A 25,684-nucleotide genomic window follows, 5' to 3' on the forward strand; every position below is an offset into this window, starting at 1 on the left:
CTCTGTGCTGACAGCTCAGAGCCAGGAGCCTGATTCAGATTCTGTGTCTCCCTCTCTCTCTACCCCTCCCCTGCTCACACTCTGTCTCTCTCTGTCTCTCAAAAATGAATAAATGTAAAAAAAATGGTTTTTCATTCAAAAACAAAGCATTCTCTTTGCCCTCTCCTCCTAGACACACTTTCTTTTCTAGCCATAGGTTACAGTAATTTGCTTGATATTTAGTGATCAAGCCCCTCATCTAATATCCAGCGGCACATCCTTTTACCTCTTACATATTTTCCAGATTTGTTTATAAAGGTTTTATTGCTAGACTGTGAGTTGCTGGAGAGAAAATATTTCCATGGCGGAATAAGCAGGCCTCATTTGCGGATTGACTAACAGATGACAGAGAAGGGGAGTCTAGCACGACTTCCAGGTGTCTGGCTTGAGCAGCTAGATGGATGGCTGCACCCGCTTAGGAAATACAAAAGGGAAAACACATTTGGAGAGCAAGGAGGAAGGTGTCATTTTGCACCTGCTGAACCTGTTGTGACGTTCAAATAGGAAATCTCAGAGGCGGCTGCAGAGACATCTCTGAAGCTTAGAAGACAAGTCTGGCTGGACACAGATTGGGAGCCATCAGCACGTAGGTAGTCACCTACGGCCATGGGAACAGAGAACACCCAGGGAGGATGTGTGGAGCTTCTTACACACTCTCTGAATCCTTTTTTTTTTTTTTTTTAATGTTTATTTATTTCTTGAGAGAGAGACAGAGTGTGAGCGGGGGAGGGGCAGAGAGAGAGGGAGACACGGAATATGAAGCAGGTTCCAGGTTCCAAGCTGTCAGCACAGAGCCTGACGCGGGGCTCGAACCCATGAACTGCAAAATCATGACCTGAGCCGAAGTCGGACACTTAACCAACTGAGCCACCCAGACACCCCTCTGAATCATTTTTAAATGATTATCCTAGAGCGGAGCTTAGCAATCTGTGGCCTGTGGGCCACAGTCTGTGGCCTATGGTCTGCTTTGCAAGTAGAAGTTAATTGGAACACAGTCATGCCAATTTATGTATTGTCTACAATTGCTTTTGCTCTACGACAGCAGAGAGGTGGCAACAGACGCTGTATGACCTGTAAAGTGGGAAATAGTTCCTATCTGGCCTTTTACAAAAACGTTTGCTAATCCTTCGCCTAGAGGTTACAACATGCACCCTTGCTTTATTAAATTTAATGTAAATTAGGCAGTTGAGAAGTCAGTTGTCAGTTTACTGCAGCTAATGAATCTTGCTCTGTCGCTCTTAAATTTTCTCTTTGGTTCTTATCCATTTTACTATCATGTGCCTAGGTGTGGCTTTCACTGAGTTTATCTTATTTGGATTTTATAGAAATTTTTGAATGTGTCACTTAATGCCCTTAAATGATTTTGGAAATGTGGTAATTATCCTTTTAAATAATATTTCTGGGGGTGCCTGGGTGACGTAGTCGGTTAAATGTCTGACTTCGGCTCAGGTCATGATCTTGCCGTTCGTGAGTCCCAGCCCCGCATCAGGCTCTGTGCTGACAGCTCAGAGCCTGGAGCCTGCTTCAGATCCTGTGTCTCCCTCTCTCTCTGCCCCTCCCGTGCTCATGCTGTGTCTCTGTCTCTCAATAACAAAGAAACATTAAAAATTTTTTTTTTATATTTCTCTCCTGTTGTCTGTCTCCTTTTCTTCTGGAACTCGTTACAGTACTGTTCAACTGTGTTACTATGCCCCACATTTCTTGTATGTCCTCATCTGGATTTTCTATTCCTTTTTATCTCTATGTTTTAGTCTAGTATTTTATGCTACCCTATCTTTCAGTTCACTAATTTCCATCTGCTCTTTTTCTTTTTTATAGATTCTAGGTTTTTGCTGAAAATTGCCATCTTGTTATCTATCCATCACGGCTATTTTAAAGTCTGGATATGATACCTCCAGTATCTAGATCTCCTGTGGGTCTATTTCTAGATTTTATTCTCCTCCTTCCTCCTTCCTCTCTCCCCCTCTCCTCCCCTCTCCCTCCTATTCCCCTTTCTCCCTCTCTCTCCCTCCCTACCTTCTGTTTTTCTTGTCCCTGGGAATGCCTGGGTTTGTTTTTTGTTTTCATTTTTGTTTTTACTGAATACTAACATTATGTGTGAAGATTTGTACACATTTTGAGTGTACAATTTGAGTCTCTGGATATTAGCTTGTTTAGAGAGGAATTACTTTTCTTTTGGGTAGGCGGTTAGGATAGAGATGACGTATCTTAATCTTGTCAGCACGTGAGTTTATTCCAGACTGTTCCATGCAGTTGTGAGCAGCGGTCTGTTTCCTGTCACCCCTGTTTCCCAAGGCTCACTTCTGTAGTGAGCCAGAACTCCAATTTTTTTGTCTCTATGCCCATCAGACTGCTCAAAATTCTACTTAGTATCTCAATCTCTTAGTTGCTACGTTCTTCTTAGCTTTTCAGTAGACCAGAGTTTATGGGTGGGTCTGCAGGTGCTTCAAGGAGTAAAGCACTAGAGAATTTCAGCTTCCTTCTCAGTACTTTCCATTCCTTTAGTTTTTTGATACTTCAGGTCCTTACTTCCTTGGTAGCTCTGTTTTCATCAAACCATAGCCAGAAGTGCACATCACTTGATTATTTTTTTAAACACAAAAGAAATACATGCTTGTTCTATCAAGTTAAATAATACACACACACACACACACACACACACACACACACGGAATAGTTTAATAAATCCCCTTCCCCAATATGTCTCCTTTATTGAATTAACTAATGTTAAGGTCTGATGAGTTTTCTTCCATTTTTTTTTTTTTTATGCTCATGTATACCAATATAGAGGTTGCTGAAGACAATTAGTTTGGGTTGGTTTTACAAAAATGGTATCACATATACACATGATTCTGCAATTTGCTTTTTACTTAGAACTACATCAATGCATTAAAAATGCATTTAAAAAATTAACTGCATAATATTTCATACTATATTTGTGTCATATTTATTAAATCGGTCTTGTTACTAGACATTCATATTGTTTCTATTTTTTTCCAACCTCACAAATACATTACTACTTTCTCAATTTTTGCCAATCTACCATGTGAAATATGTATTTAATTCTACTCCAAGATATTTAAGGTATTTAAAAAGTGTTTATTGGCCTGTGCATAGACTCCTTTGAAAACTCTTGTGTATATCCTTTGTCCATTTTTCTGTTATCAGATGTGTAAGAGCTCTCAATATAATTCATGATATAAACCCCTTATTTGCCACATATGTTGCAAATACCTTCCCAAAGTCTATTTGCCTTTTAAAATGCTCCTTACAGTACCTTTTCTCATGTGAAGGTTTTAATTTTTACATGTATAACATGCCCATGTTTGGGCTATGAATTCTGGCCCTTGTTTTCTTTAAGGCTTCCCCACTTCAAGTTTACGCAAATGTTTTCCTAAAGTTGGTTTCCTAAGATTTTATATTCCACATTTAGATTTTTCATTTATCTAGAATTTTTTTTTGTACATGGCATGATGCATGGGTCTAACCTGCTTTCCCTCCGGATGCCAATTCTATCAGCATAATTTTCTCAATAATCTACCCTTTTCTACTTGGTCAAACATTAAGACTCATATCTACTTGAACCAATTTTGGATTCTGTTTCATTAATTTGTCTATTATTGTACCAAGTCCATCATTGTTTTAAGTTTATTTATTTATTTTGAGAGAGAGAAAGAGAGAATTTGAAACAGGCTCCACATTCAGCATGGAGCCCGACATGAGGCTCATCTCACGAATCATGAGATCATGACCTGAGCTGAAATCAAGAGTTGGTTGCTCAACCGACTGAGCCCACACAGGGGCCCCTTTTTTTCACATTTTAATCAGGTTTTATGGTTGTAGTTATTTAGGCCTTTTGCCTTTCTTGTGAATTTCATTTCTAGGCATTTTGTCATTTGATTTTTTTATTAAAAATGAGATTTCCGGGGGCACCTGGGTGGCTCAGTTGGTTAAGCGTCCGACTTTGGCTCAGGTCACGATCTCTCTGTTTGTGAGTTCGAGCCCTGCGTCGGGCTCTGTGCAGACAGCTCAGAGCCTGGAACCTGCTTCAGACTCTCTGTCTTCCTCTCTCTCTGCCCCTCCCCCGCTCATGCTCTGTCTCCCTCTCAAAAATAAATAAACATTAAAAAAATAATAAATAATAATAATAAATGGGATTTCCGGGGTGCCTGGGTGGCTCAATCAGTTAAGTCTCCAACTCTTGATTTTGGCTCAGGTCATGATCCCAGGGTCGTGGGATCGAGGCCCATGTTGGGCTCGGCGCGGAGCTCAGAATCTGCCCCTCTCCCCTTCTCGTGATCATTCTCTCTCTTTCCCTCTCTCTCTCTCCAAATAAATAAACATTAAAAAAGTAAAACTACTGGAGCACCAGGGTGGCTCAGTTGGTTAAGCATCTGACTTCGGCTCAGGTCATGATCTCACTGTTCGTGAGTTCGAGCCCCGCGTCGGGCTCTGTGCTGACAGTTCAGAGCCTGGAGCCTGCTTCGGATTCTGTGCCTCCCTCTCTCTCTGCCCCTCCCCTGCTCATGCTCTGTCTCTCTCTCCCTCTCTTAAAAGTAAATAAACATTAAAAAAATTTTTTTAAGTAAAACTAAACTTTGCATTTCAATTTTGAGTCTAATTACTTTATTCAATTATTTTAATAACAATAGCCTAGCAATAACAAGAACTACCAATGGGCTAGGCATTTGTCTAAGTTTTTTATGCATATTAGCTCATTTAATCCTCAATATTTCTAAAAGCTAGATACTATCATATCAGTTCTACAGATGAGGAAACTGAGACCTAAGGTAGAATCTCTTAGTCATTCTAGGAAAACAATCTTCTAATCTGAAAATGAAAATTTTACTATTTACCAATATTTATACTAATTGCTTCATTTTATTTCCTTATTGTATTGGCTAAAACTTACAAAACAATATTGAATAAAAGAAGAAATAATAGGCATTTTTTCTTCTTCCTGATTTTAATAGAACTGATATAAACAGAAATTACAAGTAAACCCAAATGTACAGTAGAAATATGATAAAGAATTATCTATTTACAAATAATGATATAATAGTAATAACATTATTATTATTATTATGGCACAAAAAAAAAAAAGGGCTTTATATGTACAAATATCTCCCATCCTTAAAGAAACTCTTGCTCAATCCCACACCCTGTTAGGACTTCTTCCTCTGTAAGTAACAGAGTGCCTGCCCCACAGCAGTTTAAACTACAAGAAGTCCAAAAGAAAGTGATCTCAGGGCAATTTAGCAGCTCAGCAAGGTCATCAAGAAGGCAAGACCTTTCTGTCATTACTGTCCAACTGTCCGTGACACGTTTGACTTTCCTCATCGTGTCTGTAACTTCAGGAGCATGCGATGGTAGCAAACGTCCACAGTTGGTAAGAGGGTTTAATTCAGGACTACCTGTTCCATTTTGTTAGAGGCGAGGAAGTTGTCACATTGAGTGTCGGGGATGAACTAGGCCTCACGGGAGCTTCTGCAGTAACAAGGATGCTATTGTGGGCTTTTCTGGGTCACTGCCCTTGGACACTAGTTACAGTCTCTGACATTCAGAGGCTAGGTCCAGATGGGAAAGAAGGTGTTTCTATTACGATAAAGAGTGAAAGGGAAGGAAATCCTGCCATTTGCCACAACATAGAGGAACCTGGAGGGCATTATGCTAAGTGAAATAAGCCAGACACAAAGGCAGATACTGTATGGTCTCACTTACGTGTAGAATCTGAAAGAGTTGGACTCACAGAACCAGGCAGTAGAACAGCGGTTGCCGCGGGCTTGGGAGGTACGGGGAAATGTTGGTTAAAGGGAACAAACTCAGTTATAAGAAGAATAAATTGGGGGACCTAAGGTACAGCAGGGTGACTACAGTAAATCAAACTATATTGTATGCTTGAAATCTGCCGAGTAGATCTTAAGTGTTCTCGCCACTGAAAAATGTATACATATATGAAGTCATCACATTGTACACCTTCAAAAAAAATCACACTGTACAACCTAAACTTATACAACTTCCGTTTGCCATTTCCACCTCAATAAAGCTGGCCAAAAACATTTTTTTTTTTAATTAAAAGAGCACAGTGGTGATGCCCAGAAAAAGGCTGAGGCTCTAAGGGGACTCCCCAGAGGAAAGGTTGAAGGGAATGACCTAGACAAAGCGACAGCGAGTGACGTGAGCGGGAGGCAGTGCTGCTGGGCAGTGATCATGGAGGCGGGCGAGGGCGACCAAAGGGAAAGGCAGTGACACTGGACTCGGGAGTTTCGGCACCTGAGTGAGGCGCAGTCCAGCTGCCACAAAGTCACCTTCACGGCGCGGGGGAGGGCGATGACTTGTCCGTTCGTCCACTGATGGCTCAACTGTTTACTGCAAGCCAACTATACCCGGCAGCGATCCACGTGAAGACTAACCACCGGTCAACAGGACGGGTTTCCTTCTTTCCGTGAGCTTCCCTCCTGCCAGAGCGGAGGAGATAAGCAACAAGCGAAATAGGGCGCGTTTTTATAAAACTTCAGAGGAAGACAGGCGGTATGAAGACAACTCAAGCCCGGGGAAAGGCCGGAGGGTGGCTGTGGCGGCGGGGGGGGGCGGGGCCGTGCCCGTAGCAATTTAGGTGGACTCCTCAGGGCAGGGCTCTCGGAAGAGCAGGGACTTCAAATCAGTGACCCAGAGAGGCTGGTGTGGGTTGGAGGAATGAGGAGAGGCCACCCAGGCCAGAGCCCAGTCAGTGATGGGGGAAAGGGGCACGAGGTGGCGCGGGAAGCCAGGCAGCCCGGAGTCCCTGGGGCCTTCAGCCTGGTCTCATCTTCTCCAAAGACCTCCTACCTGAGATACCCTGCCATTCTTCACGGTGGGGTGAGTACTCCTCTTCCCTTCGCGGGGCTCTCTTGCCCACCTGCAAGGTACTTTGTCTAGTGCATGGTTGTTTGCAGCCAGCTGAGAAGTCAACAGAGCTAAAAATAACAGTCTGGGCTGGAGCACGGTGATTAATCTGCTAAATTCTGCAGGGAGCCAGGAGCGGCAGGGAGACAGGCAGAACAGGCCGCAAGCACCCTGGGCAGTCTCTTCCCGGAGAAATCATCACAAAACTTCTGGTCCTGATCTATTGATTATTCGCTCACCAGTGAGAAATGCACCTCTTGATGTAAAGAAAAACAGCTCTTGGAAGGTTTGCTCCTTCTGAAGATGGCGAACAGCACCAGCTGTCGTAATAGCCTCTTCCTCTGTGACGCTGATTAAAAGAGAGAGAGAAGAAAAACAATGGTTATTTACCTAATTATGAGAGCAGTATTTATGGTTGGGGAATTACACATGCAGAAAAGTATGAGGAAAAATCACCCAAGTATCACCACCTAGAGAGAACTATTATTAAGGTTTCTAATTTTATATAACTGTACAGTTAATATATATCTGGATATACCTGAGATCATCTGGGAGCTACAGTTTTGTATCCTAATTTTAAATTTGGCATTACTTAGCCATCGCTTTCCCACTGACAGTATCTTTTATAATTTCCCAAACTGGGCTCCAGGCTCCAGCCATACCAAGGGAAATAAGGCAGAGAGAGAGAGAGAGAGAGAGAGAGGTTGGGGTGGGCAAAAGCCAAAAATATGTCCCATGTGGTTGTTTTCTGAGGTAACACTATGGTGTTAAGCCTTGGCAGTTTCCTGGCTTTCCTCTCCAGTTCGTAAGAGGATGTCATACAAAGAGAACAGGAGAGACTCAGAGACCCAGGGACTGGTTTTTAGAGCAGATGATTTTATTGGGCATATAGTGGTCAGACTTCTTGCAATGCCTGGTAGATGCATTGCTGAGAACCATGCACAGACACACGCACACAAATGGCATGTAAACAAAATTTTGACCACCTGTATCGTGGCACACGTCCTGACTTTTGCCCTGCTAAGTGGGCCTCTCTAACCAGGGAAGCTGGCTGATTTTTAGTCTTAAGACATAAGGAGAGCTGTCTTCAGTGAAGATACTATCGGAGATGAACTGTTGTCTGCCTGACTCGGAACCACAACTCCAACTGCCTCCTCATTTTTGGCCCACGTGAACTCCTTAATGGTATTTGTAACGAGTTCGGCCTATGGAACATTTTAATCAGCTTTTGCATTCTTACAATTTTGGTGTCTTTGCTGTAGTTTTCACTGCTACTGTTGGCCAGGCTAAAGCAGGAGCCGAGCATAATCCCAACTCACTTCTTGACCGGCCCTGTCACAGTATATATGTAACTTTATTGTCCTTTCTTACTTATCAGAGTGCAGAGGGTCACGTGATGAACCATTGTCACTTGAGGAACAGGCACTGTTGGTTGCCTGTCCAATAGTCATTTCCTCCTTTTGCAGCCTTGACCACGGTAAGAAAGAGCTAAAAAAGCACTGAAAAGGTAGGAATAAAAAGGCTGAATAAATATAAACTGTGACTGGTCTAAGCCAATCATGGGAATCTTAAACCTCTTTGCCAGATAATCACTTTTCAGCCTGCCTTGCTGCTTGACATGGCCGTGTGATCCAGCTCCCATGATGGGCAGAGGAAAAAAATCTGGAAAATATTTCCTTCCTGATGAATAGGATCCTTTGCCCCCCTTTTCTCATCTTTGAATGTAGTAGGAAGACCTTATGCCTAGAGCTGAGGGAGGCAGCCTAGCCATCTGGTGACGGTGAGGTGACAGCAGGAGGGTGAAAAAGTACCGTGCTCAGGATGCCTATGCTGAAGGGCACAAAGGAACTGGATCCTTGATGACATTTTTGAGTTAGCAGTCAACTCTGGAATTGCCCACTTGGGGAATCTTTCTCAAGAAACAAGAAAATTCCTTCCAGTTTAAGGCACTCTTTCTTGCAGGTGAACCTATCCTAATTGATACATGCCAGTGGTGGCCAATGCATGAGAGGCTCAACTTTTCTCAAAGGCGGTGTTGATATTGTAGTAGCTGCAAAACTACAAACTAACAAATCCAATGTCAGGAGCTGACCGGGTGGGTGAATAGGATGCATTTTTCTTTCAACTGGTGGAAGCCGATCTTTCCAGAAGATGGACAGATTAAGATGAAGAAGTGGGCAAAAAGGAATCATCCAGAATCTATATTCCACACTCCTTGAGTACAGTTAAGGTGGCATACTTTTTAACTGTTGTTTTCTGTTAAGCCTAAAAACATATGTTTTTGACAACATTTAACAGAGGGAAGTTAACCTATATGGTCTAAGAACAGGGAGTCAGACTCACAAATGGAGACCTCTCAAAGAGCTTGGGACAGGCGCTAAGGAACGACATGGGGTTTAACTTGAACATGCGTTCATCCCAGAGCAGATGGCACAAAATAATGTGTATTCAGGATCAAAGGAAATTAGAAATACCTCTTAATTTCAGCTCTCTTACAACCATACATTTTAGTTTCTATCAATTTTTAGTGAGTGGTTATTCATTTTGCAAATTTGTTCACTGACAGTTTTAAATGGCCATCTTCCACACAGCATCTAAAATCGTGTTGGATCTATACAAAAACTGAATTATGGAATCTCTTCAGGAATATGGTTAAGGAAAGTTCCTGAACTTTGAAGTCAGACCAACAAGAATTCAAATTTTCTGCTATTAACTAGCTGTGACCTTGGACATATTACTTTACTTCTTGAGCCTCATTTCTTAAATGAGGATAATAATATGCATCACAAACGTCTATTGGGTGATTGAAGCAAAGAATTTAAAGTACATGGGCACATGGGTGGCTCAGTCCGTTAGGCAGCCGACTACTGACTTCAGTTCAGGTCACGACCTCACAGTTGGTGAGAGGGAGCGTCACATGGGGCTCTGTGCTGGAACCAGGGAGCCTGCTTGGGATTCTCTCTCTCTGAAAATAAATAAACTAAAAAAAAAAAAAAAAAAAAAAAAGAATGTAAAGTACAGAACATGCAGATGATAAGTAATAGCTTCTCTGTCAATTAGGGTCTAACAGGAAATGGATGGAATATGCAAATTAGGATGTTTTAACATTTTTTTTCTTCCTTACAAATGGAGTTATTTCCAAAGGAGGGAAGTACCGAGGGGAACCACATCTAGGAAAAATTTCCAGGTTAAACAAACAGAGCTGCTGTCCAAATTTAATTCACAAAGCTGTTTATCACCTCATTGTTGTCTTATTGAAAACCAGGAAACAATCCAGATGTCTGAGTATGGCGAATTGATTACATCGTACAGCTGAATACCATAAAGCTACTAAAAATAACATTGTAAAAGTAAACATATTGACACCAAATATATTAGTAATATAGTGCTAAGTGAAACAATAGTTTTTAAGATATTATAGAATCTATTTTGTGAAAATTACATTTCTATTATATTTATAATCTAGATTTATATCTAGATATAATTATTTAAAGCCAGACCCTTAAGATTCTTTGGGGATCTTTTATAAACTGCCAGCCTTTTTTCAGTCCTGAAAGTGGTAGAGAGTTGATTTCACATTTTTTAGGGGACTGGGGTGGGGGGGGGGTCATCCTTGATTCACAATACTTGGTCAGTATTGTGTTTGGTAATAGGCCCTCTCAAGTGTGTTTGAACCAGAGCTGTCTCTGAGTCTCTGTAACTTCTTTGGGGTGGGGCTCAGGGTCAAGATGGAAAAAATGCTGTCGTTTGCCTAGTGGATTTAGAAAGCACTCCCTTGCCAAGTGTTGCTTTTTTTTTTTGGTTAATTACGTGCAGGGTATCTGGAGCTAGGAAACCAATCTTCCCTTTAGAAAAGAGACTCTGAAAAGTCATTGGACTGACCATGGTTTAGCTCCACGTGGGCCAGATGACTGATGTCCATGTGTGCAATTACTTAGGACAGAATAACCCAAAAAGTACAGCTGCCGGACTATTGTGATCTGTTTTCATTGTCTGGCTGGAGCCATACCTCTGAGGGTGGAGGGATGAACTTTCCTCTACAGCAAGGGAAGTGAACTGAAGTGGTTACAGTGTGACAGGTAGTAATGATATTAACAGGAAACATACATGTCCAAAAGTGTTCTAAGGATTCTACTTGAATCACCCCTTTAAATCCTCAAAATACCCTCTGGAGAAGATACTATTATCAGTGTAATTTTACAGAAGGAAGGAACCCATACATAGAGAGGTTAAGTACCTTGTCCACAGTTAAAGAGCCAGAAAGTAACAGAGATGGAATTGGAACCTCAGTTTGGGTGCAGAGCTGGGTTCTGACATTATGATCTGTTGCCTCTGTGAAGTGTGTGTAATGTCCTTGAGTGAAGCTGGCAGGACATAAGCAAATGGGAGAAGGGGGAAGTGGGCAAACTGGAGATGAATGTCCTGCCTGAAGAGACAGCTACCAGTCAGCAACTGCTGTTGTAGAGGAATGTGGGCTCAGTGTTTCCAGATGATGTGAGCTTTCAAAAGAAAACGGAAATCTGGATTTTTAAGTAAAATTCCTAATTTAAGTTTTCAAATTTTTCTATTTTTTTAAAGTTTAATTTTTTTTGCAAGAGAGCGGGGAGGGGCAGAGAGAGAGGAAGAGAGAAAATCCCAAGCAGCCTATGCGCTGTCAGCAGAGTTTGACGCGGAGCTGGATCTCACAAACCGTGAGTTCATGACCTGGGCCAAAATCAAGAGTCAGATGCTTAACTGACTGAGCCACCCAGGCACTCCAAGTAAAATTCCTAATTTTATTTTTATTTTTTTTATTTTTTTTCAATGTTTATTTATTTTTGAGACAGAGAGGGACAGAGCATGAACGGGGGAGGGGCAGAGAGAGAGGGAGACAGAATCGGAAGCAGGCTCCAGGCTCTGAGCCATCGGCCCAGAGCCCGACACGGGGCTCGAACTCATGGACCGCGAGATCGTGACCTGAGCTGAAGTCGGATGCTTAACCGACTGAGCCACCCAGGCGCCCCTATTTTTATTTTTTTTAAATGTTTTTATTTATTTTTGAGAGAGAGAGAGACACCATGAGCAGGGGAGGAGTAGAGAGAGGGAGACACAGGATCCAAAGCAGGCCCCGGGCTCCGTGCTGTCAGCGCAGAGCCCGATGCAGGGCTCAAACTCACAAACCACGAGATTGTGACCTGAGCCGAAGTCAGACGCTCAACCAACTGAGCCACCCAGGTGCCCCTAAGTAAAATTCCTAATTTTAAAGTACACTGCTGGCCAAAACACACACATATGTAACACACATTCATACTACCATGGATGAGTAATTTCTGAACTCTATATTAAAGAAGATGGACATTTCCATGTTCAATCATACCCAAAAAAGAAGATAGCCGAGTTGATAGACCTTAGATGGGAGGGAGGAAAAGAACTCCACCATTTATTATGTTGTCATGTTAAGTAAGTTAATTTATGTCTCTGTTTTCTCATCTATTAGTTGGTGTGGGAAACAGTATTATCTCATAGGGTTTAGGTGGGGGTTAACTGGGATAACCAACTTTTTAGAATACCAACCTGGGACACAGCCAGGCCAGACTAAAATATATGTAATATATAATATATATTATAAGTGCATAGAGTAAATGTATTACATACAATATATAATTATGATTACATAAATATACTTTATTAGTTTAACAAAAAGTTTAGAAGATAAGCGTTTATTTGAAATTATACATCATTCTGTATTATTTACTTTTTTAAATTTACTTTTAAATACTTTTTATTTTTTTTTTAATTTTTTTAAATGTTTATTTTTGAGAAACAGAGTGAGAGTGGAGGAGGGGTAGAGAGGGAGGGAGACACAAAATTGGAAGCAGGCTCCAGGCTCTGAGCTGTCAGCACAGAGCCCGATGTGGGGCTCAAACCCACGAACCATGAGATCATGACCTGAGCTGAAATCAGACGCTTAACCGACTGAGCCACCCAAGTGCCCCATAGTTTCAAATACTTTTAAACAATAGCATGTTGGGGCACCTGAGTGGCTCAGTCAGTTGAGCATCTGACTTTGGCTCAGGTCATGATCTCACTGTTCGTGAGTTTGAGGCCTGCATCAGGCTCTGGGCTGACAGCTCAGAGCCTGGAGCCTGCTTCAGATTCTGTCTCCCTCTCTCTCTGCCCCTCTCCCACTCATACTCTCTCTCTCTGAAAAATAAACATTACATTTTTTTTAAATAAACAATTACATAGTGCTACTATTATCAACATAATTATGTTAATTAGGGCAATAAGAAGCTGTCCCAGAACCATTTGTTCAGAAGACTCTCTTTCCCCCACTGAATGGTCTTGGCACCCTTGTTGAAATCAGTTGCCCATAGACGCATCGGTTTATTGTGTATGTTAAGACACGTAAGACTTTTTTTTTAAAGAAGCATGTAAATCAATTGGACTAATTAGACAGGTATTACCTATTTAACTTTTTAATTTAATTATTTAATTAAAATAATAATGAACTTTATCTTTCTGTCCCATATTTTACTGTTTTCCTTTCCCAATAATACTTCTCTGAACTCCTTACAACCTTTAGAACTTGCTTCTCTTTTTTAACGTAATGGTAAAATTGAGCGGTAAGACATAAAATTCACCTTGACTTGCAGTTTTGCTCTTCTCAGGCCTGCGTGACTCAGAATCTAGGTATGGGTCCAATGTGATGACATCAAGCTAAATGTCATCGTAACAGAAGCATATGAACATGGAGGATTTTACTTCCAACCAGCAGATTTTCAGACTCGTAGAAATTAGTTTCCAGTTCTCCAGAAATGTCTATCCACATGTTTCCATAGGGCTGTTTTGACAGATTAGTTCTTTGTCAGTTAATTAGGTCCTTTGCATCTATGGATTCATCATATAGGCGATCCAGGTCTTAAAAATATTCTAAGGGGTGCCTAGGTGGCTCAGTTGGTTGAGCAACCAACTCTTGATTTCAGCTCAGGTCATGATCCCAGGGTCATGGGATCAAGCCCTGCATCGGATTCTGCAATGAGCATGTAGCCTGCTTATGATTCTCTCTCCCTTTGCCCCTCTCCCCCACTCACATTCTTTCTCTCTAAAATAAATAAAATAAATAAATAAATAAATAAATAAATAAATAAATAAATAAATAATATTCTGAAACACATTACATGCTATCGTAATTTTAACCTCTCTTTCTCAGGAAAAATAGTTTAAAATCTGTTTTCTTTAATGTTTTTATTTATTTTTGAGACAGAGAGAGACAAAGCATGAGCATGGGAGGGGCAGAGAGAGAGAGAGAGACACAGAATTTGAAGCAGGCTCCAGGCTCTGAGCTGTCAGCACGGAGCCTGATGCGGGGCTTGAACTCACACACTGTGAGATCATGACCTGAGCCGAAGTCGGACACTCAACCAACTGAGCCACCCAGACACCCCTCAGGAAAAATCATTTTAAAGCACTAAGGTAACTTAACTTGTGAAACTGAATTTGGAGTCCACATAAGTTACCACGTAGTAAAGAAATTCAGAAGTCCTGTTTAACTCGGTGTCTTTTTCTGGTAGCATTTTTTTCTTTTGAATTGTGGAGCAGTCTTATTTCCAAAACATGAATCATTTTTCACAGTATTAGTTTTTGTCACAACTAACAAACATCAAACTCTGGTGGCAATCAGTTTATTCACTTTTAGGCCTCGTAGGGCCTCTTCAGAGATCATCAAACAATTTTAGAGAGCAGCATATACATTTCTGTTTTATCGGAATCCTTGTTTTCTTCAACGTATTTCCAAATTAGAGAAGGATATTCTTCTCATCCCACACTTTGAAGATTTGATTTTATGGTAGGCCAACATTTTAACATCTTTTATATGGAAGGCAGCAATGATAGCTGTCTTACAGGCACATGCATAATGAGGCTATCTCCTGTTCTGTAAAATAAAAAATCTCATTAAGTGCCTTTGTACATTTTGAGAACTGAAAAAAGACTAAAATTTTTCATGATGAAAGCCTCAATTTCACAGGTAAACAAGCCACCTCTTGTTAGCAGTGTTAGATACCAAATGTACATGCTACTTAGAAACTATGATATATTCATTTTCTTTGGTAAGATATTTATGGACTGAATGGAACTCGGCAAAACTTAACTTTGTGCTGTCTGGTGAATGTGTAGCTAGACGAACAAGTCTAGTTTGTATTTGGATAAGATACCAATAATCTTTTGTCTTATTTTTGTGTGTGTGTGCTTCCATTAAAATCTTGGTAGAAATCAAGAAGATGAGTTGAAACTCCAGTTTTGAAATCAAAGTACACGAGAGCTGAAGGGGACATTTTTTTACATTTCAATGATTCGAAGCATCATCTACTGTTCCCTAGAAGCAGGATCTTGATGAGAACTGAAGAATTGACTCCACGCTGTAAGGCGTCAGCGCGTCTGTCGTGAAACTTTGCCCTTTTGTTTGCCCATCGGACTTTCTAGCTGCAACTTTTGAATCAAGAAACGTTCACTCAATTTCATGGAGCAGTCAAGGGAACTATAATGATAATGAATTTGTTTTTTCCCATGGGGCACCCAAGGCAATTCAGCAGCTATACTTTTCAAGTTAGCATTTGTGTCTTTTGTGGGAGGGACAATAAAGTTTTTATTGATTTAGAAGTACTTGCCTACCTCATCCCAGATTTGTGAGATCATTTCTCTATGTGCTTTCACTTCCCATCTCCACCATGCCCAATCCCAAAGACTGTGCAGTATATTGTTCTGGTTTTGTATCTCCCTAACCCAGTTGTATGTACATCTTTCCATTTATTATTTAAGTAACACATTTTGCTTTATTTTTTAGTGAAGTTTGGGACATGCTGGCTTTGGCACTATAATCATACTCATTATCTGAACTCTTAGAAAACATGGTCACAATATTCACAATGTGAAACAACAAACTAGTGCTACCTTCATAAAAAGCAAAACAGTCCGGAGGCAATTGAGCGCAAACCGCTAACAGTCATGGTTACAATGCACTTGAGATTCACACTTCAGCTGCATCACTGGGAGTGACCAAAATGGGTGATCCATTACTGTGGAGTGCAAATCATGGTTGCCCACATCGGTGGACAACCGGAAATCAACAGTGGCTACAAAAGATGGGTAGTCTATGCTGTATCTCTTTGACACTAAAAAGCAATGCTGCTTTCAGCCTCTATTCTTTGGGCCACTCTATGAAGTTTGTACTTTTCCTTCAACCTTCTGTACTCATCACTGAAAATCAGGCCTTTTTTCTCAGGGAGAGGGTCTACTGAGACCAGGACTTACAATACTAAAATTGAACACCTGACAGCAAACCGAGAGGGTTGGTCACTCTAGCCAATTAAATAAGATAATACACATAGAGCACTTAGCACGATGCCAAGGACAGAAGTGTTCATTAGGGCCTCAAGGAAGCTGAATCTGGAGTTAGGGCACAGAGATGCTCTGAGGTTTCCCAATGATGGGAACGAACTGGTCCTGCTATATGGAGGCAAGGAAGGAGACTGGGAGAGAGGTGCCCAATAAGGACTCTGAGGTGGGTCTAGGTTGGTAGCTTTATTTTATTTGTTGTTTATGATTCACCATCAAGCTGCATATAAAGCTTTAGCTAGGTTTTTTTATGAGGTCCATCGGCAAGGGAGACAGCAGTGGGGCGGCTAGACGCCAGAGAAAGACCATGCTGGAGCTGTTCCTTAACAAATGAAACTTAGAAAAACCTGGGGTACACTATGAGTGTATTAAGTCCTTGCATGGTAGAACTGCCAAAAAAAAATTCGGGACACCCTGTGAAATATGAATTTCAGACAAACAGCACTTTTTAAATATAAGTACTTCTCAAATATTATATGGGAAATAAACTAAGCAATTATTCATTTTATTTGAAATTAAAATTTAACTGGGGATATTGTATCTTTACTTGCTAAATCGGATAACTCTATTGCACTGGGCAAGTGGGACTTTATGAAATGTAACTGATTTTTTTATCACAATATGGGAAAGCCCAGAGATAGAGTGATCAATTGACAGACAACTGAAAAGTTAGAAACTAAAGGTTAAAAATGGTTATAATTGAATAGCAGTATTATAGTGATTTTAATGTACTTTTCCTAAATTCTACTTTTTCTAAATATTGTTATATTAATGTATAATTCAAATAGTATAGTGTTTGTGTTGGGGAGATCTAGAGAAGCACCTAAAGGATGCATTACTCAGAACTAGCTAGCTGTTGTAATTAATACACAAGCCCCAACTTCAGTAGCGAAACCCAATGAAAACTCCTTCCTCACATAAAAGTCAAAATGGGTGTTTTATTTATTTGTTTGTTTATTTGTTTATTTATTTATTTAATGGATTCATGGATATTAATTTTATAGTTTGAGCTAAAATCTTATAGTACATTATTTACTAAGCTGCTCAAATATTTCAGCTTTGGCCATTGGTAGTTCTTTCCGTTGACTCCTGGTGCCCCTTTGACATACCCATCAATGTGAATTTACATTTTTTACTTAAATGTTTATTTTTATTATTTTTTATTTTTAAATATAACTAATTGTCAAATTGGCTAACATACAGTGTGTAAAGTATGCTCTTGGTTTTGGGGTAGATTCCCATGGTTCATCGCTTACGTACAACACCCTGTGCTCAACCCAACAAGTCCCCTCACCCTCAATGCCCATCACCCATTTTCCCTTCTCCTGCCCCCTCATCCACCCTCAATTTGTTTTCTGTATTTAAGAGTCTCTTATGGATTGCCTCCCTCCCTCTCTTTTTGTAACTACTTTTTCCCCTCCCCTTCCCCCCATGGTCTTCTGTGAAGTTTCTCAAGATACACATATGAGTGAAAACATAAGATATCTGTCCTTCTCTGACTGACTGACTTCACTCAGCATAGTACCTTCCAGTTCAGGCAGCTCTCTTCCAAATGGGATTCAGGGACCCAGGTTACTTCCATATTGTATGGCCTTCATCTTTAATCCAAAGTTGTCATGGGGTTGTTTCTACCTCCATTCCTGCCAGATCAAATGGGAAAATGAGCATGAAGGATTTTAAGTGAAAGAAGTTTGAGTGGGAAGATTTTTATGAGCCCAGGCTGGAAGTTCCATCATCAATTTAACCTACATTCCATCAACCAGAATTTAGTAGTTGATGCCACCAGAGACATGAATGAAAAACTTGAACTGAAGGAGTTACATGTTCCTAGAATGTTTCATGTTTTTATGGCCCCTTAATAAAATTATTCTGAAAGTTATCTAGAAGGAAAAATAAGGGCAAAAACAGTCAAAAACTTCTCAAAATAAAAATGATGATGATGGGGGCGCCTGGGTGGCTCAGTCAGTTAAGCTGAGTCCGACCTCAGCTCAGGTCATGATCTCACGGTTCGGTTCGTGAGTTCGAGCCCCGCATTGGGCTCTGTGCTGACAGCTCAGAGCCTGGAGTCGGCTTCAGATTCTGTGTCTCCCTCTCTCTCTGCCCCTCCCTTGCTCATGCTCTGTCTCTCTCTCTCTCTCTCAAAAATAAATAAACGTTTAAAAATTTCAAAAGTGATGATGACAAATAAGTGCATGGAGGGGGTATTTTCAGTATCATATATAATATTAAAAGTTTACAATATTGAAATCAGAATGAAACTCATATCAAAAATAGACACACACACACACACACACACACAGAATAGAGTTCAGAAAGTGACTTAAGTATGAATTAGAAATTGCTTTGAGTAGAATAAATGGGCTTTGCTTCCAAAGCCAATATATGACATGCATTCCCTTTAAAGGATCCTACCTGGGGTTTGCACTGACTTTGGCCTCAATGAATTGTTGATGTTTTTCATTATCTGCTAGCCAACACCTCCATCCAGACCTTACTGCCCTTTTATTCAACAATAGGAAGAAGCCACCTGTTTATACTTGGGTGAAGCATGTTCAATGTCTTTGTCTGGGTAGTGGTTACACAGGTATTTACCCATGTAAAAATCCATCAGGCTGTACATTTAAGATTTGTCAAGTTTATTTTAGGTAAATTATACCTCAAAGAAAGATATTTTAAAAAGAAAAAAGTAGAATGACCTTTGAGCATTTATAACCAGGGGATCTGATTAAGCCTGGATAATTAAGAAGGCTTTGCTGGGCAAGTAACATATGAGCTAGAATTTGAAGTGCAAGATGCTGTTAAACAGGCAGAGGGCAAGGCAGACCATTCTGGATAGAAGGGCCAGCATGTATGAAGGCCCTGTATTGTAAAGTGTCTTGTAGAGGCATTCATCTATATGGTCTTTGAGAACTTTTACAGAGTTGTCTTTGACATTTAGATTCTTAAACCATCTGATATTAATTTTTGCGTATAATGTGAGGTATGGGTATAATTTTATTTTCCATCACATAGATAACCAATTATGCCAGCCCTGTTTGTTAACAAATAATCCTTTTCTACTGATCTGCTATGCTAACTCTATCATATACCACGTTTCAGTATTTGTGTCTCTTTCCAGGCTTTCATTTTATTCAACTAGACTCTTTACATCTCCACCAATGTCACACCATCCTTAATTACTATAGCTGTATAAAGACTCTTCATATCTTGTAGGTATGTCTATTCATCTCTAAGTTTTTCTACAAGAGTGTCTTAGTTATTCTTGGCCTTTCCATAAACATTTTATTTTATTTTACTTTGTTTTATTTTTAAAGACATTTGAAAGGAAATTTATTATATTTACAAGCAAAACTGGTGGCCTATGTTTTCTTTGTTCTGAAACAAAAATATTCAAAGTTTGGCATCAGCACTTAATGAGTAATAACAAACCAGAATTATACTGTGATAGGAGTCTCAAAGCACGTTGATCCTTTATACATCTCAGGTTATAGTTTAAAGCTGTGGACGTTTTTCACTAGTTCATTATGAAATTACTACTACTTCCTTTCTCTGCATCTCAATTGCCCTACAAATGTGAAAAAAAGAAAAAAAAAAGAAAAAGAAAAACGGCAATACAGACCCCAACGGTAGCTCACAGAAATCTTGAAGACTTCAGCCATCTATCCACGTTTACCTATGGCTATTCAATTTTGCAAAAGAATCAAATAACCTCATTTACCAGTACAAGAGAAACATTAGGTAATTTTATACCTCGGAAGATCTAAATTAACTGTGGTAGGATTAATGTGTTAGTGGTTTGCACACTATACAGTTAAATGCTAAAACAGAATGGGCATATGATAATTCCACTTACAGAGAATTTCAAATGAAGAGGAAAGTTTCAGAAGCCATATTATTTAAAGCCGAAGAGAAAACCCCTTACATTTTAATTTCTGCAAATCTCTCAACAACAAAAAAACTATTTCTGAAGAGTCTAACAGACCAACTAAAAGCAGAAGCAGCTTCTTTTCACTCAACCAAGGGGACACGTCTTCAGAAAAAATGAAAATGTAGACAATTACAGCCAAGACTCTGATCAAGATCTATGCAGGGAAGTAATGGGGCATAATTTAGAATTATATACTTGGAGCAGTTTGAAGAAGTTCTCTTGGGAAGAGCTGGTGAATTGGCAGATGAAATGTATGCAGTGATGCACAATGTGGAGCAGAAGAGCTGAGTAGACCCCCTCCTCTGAAGATTTTTTTTACAGCCAGAACAGGAAACCTGAATAGCTGTGGTTGAAACCGAAGGAAGGATTTTCTTCCTACCAGATGATGTCAGAGAAGGCTGAATGAATGCCTGTACCCAACTGTAGAGTGTCTGAAAATGTCGTGTTTATTTTCAGTTCATTCTCCTAAGTTTGGGGCTGCTGGGCTTCACAACACTCCCGAGCACTGTCAGCTTCTGTCTTCATTTCATCTAGCCGACCCAGTTGTGGTGCCACTGCTTTGTCACATTCACTAACTATCGGTGACTCTTTTATCTTAGTATGTGATGCAAAGGAATCCTCCAGTTCCAAACTAATGAATTTCTGCTTGGGGCACAGTATTCAGGTTCCAAAAATAAAATACGAATTGATTGAGAGTCTGATTTTAAATACGGTAATTTTCTGGAAGCACAAAGGGACCTTCAACAGCGTGGACTCAAGGTTCCTTCACATACCAACACTGGCTTTCTTCCCTTCATCCATTATTCCCCAACAGGGCTGTGCTTTATAATTCTCTGGTAGACATATCTCTGTGCTTTCTTCTGGGACCAGCCTTCTCCACTTCTATTTCCCCAGGCCTGACTATAGCATAAGCTACCAAACCCAGAAGTTTACTTGTAACTTATTAAACAGTCTTAGAAAATGTAAAGTCTTCTATCCAAGGTTAATCCAAATATCTGCAATCACTACCTCTCCCCGACCCTAAACATTTTAGAATTAGCTTTTAAGGGGTGCCTGGATGGCTCAGTCAGTGAAGTGTCCAACTCTTGATTCCGGCTCAGGGCATAATCTCAGTCGTGAGATAGAGCTGGCGTTGGACTCCACGCTCAATGTGGAGCCTGCTTAGGATTCTCTCCTTCTGCCCCTCTCCCACTTGCACATGCACTCACTCTCTCTCAAAAAAATAAAAATAAAAATAAATTTAAAAAAATAGAATTAACTTTAAAAAATTTTTTTCTTATTTAAGTTTATTTATTTACTTTGAGAGAGAGTAAGCACAAGCAGGGGAGGAGCAGAGAGAAGGAGAGACAGAATCCCAAGCAGGCTCCACACCATCAGTGCACAGACTAATGTGGGGCTCGAACTCATGAACCGTGAGATCATGACTTGAGCTGAGATCAAGAGTTGGATGCTTAACCAACTGTGCCACTCAGGATCCCCGAAAAAGAATTAACTTTTAAGATCAGAAAAACATTTATTGGATTTTGATTGCAATTGCATTGAAAAAATACAAGTATTTGAGAGAGAACTGACAGCTTTATGATAATGTTTTCCAATCCACGAACATGGTGTATCCCTTGTTTTATTTGGGCAACTTTAATTCATTAAAGGTTTATCATTTTTTTTTCAGTGAAAGTGTTGTGTGTCTTCTGTTAGCTTTTCCTAGGTATTTATATTTTTGAAGTTTCCATAAATATTATTTTTACTGTTTCTTGTTGCTAAATAAAAATGTAATAATTTGTGTAATTACATTTTACCTAACAGACTTGCTAGATACTCTTTAATAATTTGTCTTTAGATTATTTTGGATTGTCTACAAAGAAAATCATGTCATTTATGAATTATGACCATTTTATTTACTTCTTTACAATACTTATAAATTTATTTATTTCCTTGCCTTACTGTGTTGGCCTGGGACTCCAGAACAATGATTAATGTAAGTAGTAACAGATAACCTGTATCTTCTAATAAATCTTAAGGAGAATGCTTCATTTTTTTCAGAGGTAAATATGATATTTGTTGTAGGGTTAATTTTGTTGCAGCAGGAAATTTCCTTTTATTTTTAATTTGCTAACAATTTTTTTAAAAGTCATGAAAGAGTGTTGAAATTTAACTAAGTAGTTGTATAACTTGAACTGGTTATATGGTCTTCTTTAATCTGTTAATGTTGGAAATTATATCAATTGATTTTCAAATGTTGAACCAATGTTGCATTACCAGAATAAATTAAACTTAGTCATAATGTAGTATGTCTTTTATATGTTGCTAAATTCAGTTTGCTAATATTTTATTTAAAAATTTTAAATCCATGTTCATTATTGAGCATTACCTATAATTTTCTTTCTTATTTTCTCTTTCTTGGATTTTAATTATCATGATTATACCATTCTCTTAAAATAAATTATAAAGTATTCTCTCTTTTATAAGTTTCTGGAAGAGCTGGTTTAAGATTGGAATTATCTATTTCTTGACTGTCAGGTAGAATTCAACACAATCATTCAATAGGATCTTGTTGATTTTCTGGCTGGTAGTTCTATCAGTTTCTGAGATGGGCTGTTTAAGTCCCCAGCTGTAATTGTGGTTTGTCTATTTCTCCTTTCAGCTAGATCAGTTTTTGCTTCATGTAATTTGAAGCTCTGAAGTTGAGTGCATACACATTTAGGATAATTATATCTTCTGTTAAGAGTTGAATTGTGTCATCCAAAAAGATATGTTGAAGTCATAACTCCTGGTATCTGTGAATTTGACCTCACTTGGAAATAGATGTAATCAGGTTATAATGAGGTCACGTTGGATTAGGGTCGGGTTTATAAGAAGAAAAAAAATTGGACACAGACACAGGGAGAAGGCAGCTATGTGATGAAAGAGGCAGAAATTGAAGTGATGCATCTACAAGCCAAGGAATGCCAAAGGTTGCCAGAAAACACGAGAAGCTAGAAGGCAAAAAGAAGGATTCTCCCCTACACGTTTCAGAGGGAGCATGGCCTTGCCAACACCTTAATTTCAGGATTTTACCCTCCAAAACTGTGAGATAATAATATATTGTTTTAAGCCACCCAGTTTGTGGTACTTAGGAAACTAATGTATCTTCCTAGTGGACTGATCCTTTATCATTGTGTAATATTCCTCTTTGTCTCTAGTAATATCCTTTGCTTTGAAATCTACTTTATCAGATATTAATATGCCACTCCTGGTTTTTTAGATCAATGTTTGCATCGTAAATCTTTTTCAATCATTTTTTTCAACCTACCTATTTCATTGAATTTGAAGTGAATTTCTTGTACACAGCATATTTTTAAGTGATGTTTATTTATCCATCCCACTTATCTTTGCCTTTTAACTGGTGTATTTAGACCACACTCAAGGTGATGTTGTTAATGCTTAAGTCTGCAATTTTATTATTTGTTTTTGTTTCCACTAGTTCTCATTCCTTTGTTTCTTTTTCTTGCCTTTCTGTGGGTTATTTGAACATTTTTTTTAAATGTAGTGTGTTTGATGGGGCGCCTGGGTGGCTCAGTTGGTTAGGCGGCCGACTTCGGCTCAGGTCATGATCTTGCGGTCCGTGAGTTCTAGCCCCGCGTCGGGCTCTGTGCTGACAGCTCAGAGCCTGGAGCCTGCTTCATATTCTGTGTCTCCCTCTCTCTGACCCTCCCCTGTTCATGCTCTGTCTCTCTCTGTCTCAAAAATAAATAAACGTTTAAAAAAAAATTAAAAAATAAATGTGGTGTGTTTGAGTGGATCTCTTTGTATACTTTTCATAGTGGTTGCTCTAAATATTACAATATAAATATATGACTTATTATGTTCTGCTGGCATCAACATTTGAGCATTTATAGTGAAGTTTAGTAACCTTACTTCTATTTAGGTCCCTTTGCCTTCTCCACTTTCAAATATCATTGTCTTGAGTATCAGGTGGTGTTACAGTTTTTGTTTCAGTCATCAAATATGACTTCTAGAACTCAGGAGGAGGAGGACAGTCTACTGTATGTACCCATATTTCTAATCTTCCCATTGTTCTTCCTTCCTGATGCTCCAAGATTCCTTCTTTTATCATATCTTGTCTCTTTGAAGACGTTCCTTTAGCTAATAAGGGTAGGTCTGCTAGAGACCAATTCTTGGCATTTTCTTTCCTTCAAAAGTGTCTTTATTTCCTCTTCATTCCTGAAGGATAGTTCCACAGGAAATAGAATTCACGGTTGACAGTTCTGTTCTTTCACCACTTGAAAAATGCACCACTTCCTTCTGGGCCTGCATATTTTTTATGAGACATCTTCTGTCATTGGAATTAGTGTTCTTTATAGGGAATGCATCATCTGGAAGCTGCCTTGGCCCTTCTGGCCAACCTGGTAGTTCTCAAGCCTCAGCAAGTACCCGCAGCCTGGGTGATTAACTAAATCTTTCTTCGTGTATCTATAGATCAGGCATTCTTTTCGAAAACAAAGCCCATCTACACATCACCAAATTCTCTTGCACAAACTTCCCTCCCCTCTGGGCACCAAGGAACTAGACCCCCTTGCACAATCTCCAAGCTGAGATAACATCTGTAGCTGGCACCATCAAGTCTCCATGCAATCAAAAAATGCTATGGATTGGGGCACCTGGGTGGCTCATTCAGTTAAGCATCCGACTCTTGATTTTGGCTCAAGTCATGATCTCATGGTCGTAAGCCTGCTTAAGATTCTCTCTCTCTCTCTCTCTCTCTCTCTCTCTGCCTACCCCCCTCACTCTCTCTCTCAAATAATAAATAAATAATAAATAGAGTAATGTTACAGATCAATGCACTCTCTTTACTGATTAACTGCCCTAAACTCCTTTAAAAACCCCTGCACCAGGCAGAAACCTTAAAGCTGGCCTTTGGACAAGATTCTGCCTCTTCCCCAGATTGCCAGACGCCTGAAAAAAGCTCAAACTCTTTTTCAAACAAAACTCTTGAGTATTGGCTTTTTGAGTAATGGGCAGTCAAACTTGGGTTTTGGTAACAATTTCTATTTTCAAGATTTTTTTTCTTTTTCTGAAGTTTCCATAAGTTTAATTATGCTGTGTGTTGGAGTAGACCTCTTCGGATTTGTTCTGTTTGGGATTTGTTCATCTTGAATATATAGGTTTGTGTCTTTTGCCAAATGTGGGACGTTTTCAGCTATTATTTCTTTGAATACTCTTTCAGTCTCACTCTCTTTTTCTGGGACTCTGATACGAATGTTTGCATTGTCTCACAGGTCCCTGATCCCCTGAAGCTCTATTCTTCTTTTTCCCTCAGCCTATCTTACCTCTTGTTCATACTGGGTAAGTTCTATCGATTTGTGCTAAAGTTCACTGCATCTATCCCTGGTCATCTTCATTCTACTATTTAACCCAGCAATATAAAAGACATTTTTAATTGTATTTTTCAGTTCTATAATTTTAATGTTTCTTTTTATA

General features: G+C 39.6%; 1 long non-coding RNA gene across 4 annotated transcripts in view; it reads right to left on the reverse strand.

Moving 5' to 3' along the window:
- Positions 1 to 4,992: 4,992 nt before the first annotated feature.
- Positions 4,993 to 25,684, reverse strand: part of LOC109268239 (uncharacterized) — a 55,894-nt gene continuing 35,202 nt past the window's right edge. For all 4 annotated transcript variants that reach the window (XR_008417251.1, XR_002080532.2, XR_002080531.2 and 1 more), the window contains 3 exons: positions 17,808 to 17,939; positions 6,868 to 7,273; positions 4,993 to 6,497 (listed from right to left, as the gene is read on the reverse strand). This is a non-coding gene — a long non-coding RNA (uncharacterized LOC109268239). The remainder of the gene's footprint in view (positions 6,498 to 6,867; positions 7,274 to 17,807; positions 17,940 to 25,684) is intronic.

Source organism: Panthera pardus, unplaced genomic scaffold (genome assembly GCF_024362965.1).
Source record: "Panthera pardus isolate Hobbes unplaced genomic scaffold, ASM2436296v1 HiC_scaffold_24, whole genome shotgun sequence".
Taxonomy (NCBI): Eukaryota; Metazoa; Chordata; class Mammalia; order Carnivora; family Felidae; genus Panthera; species Panthera pardus.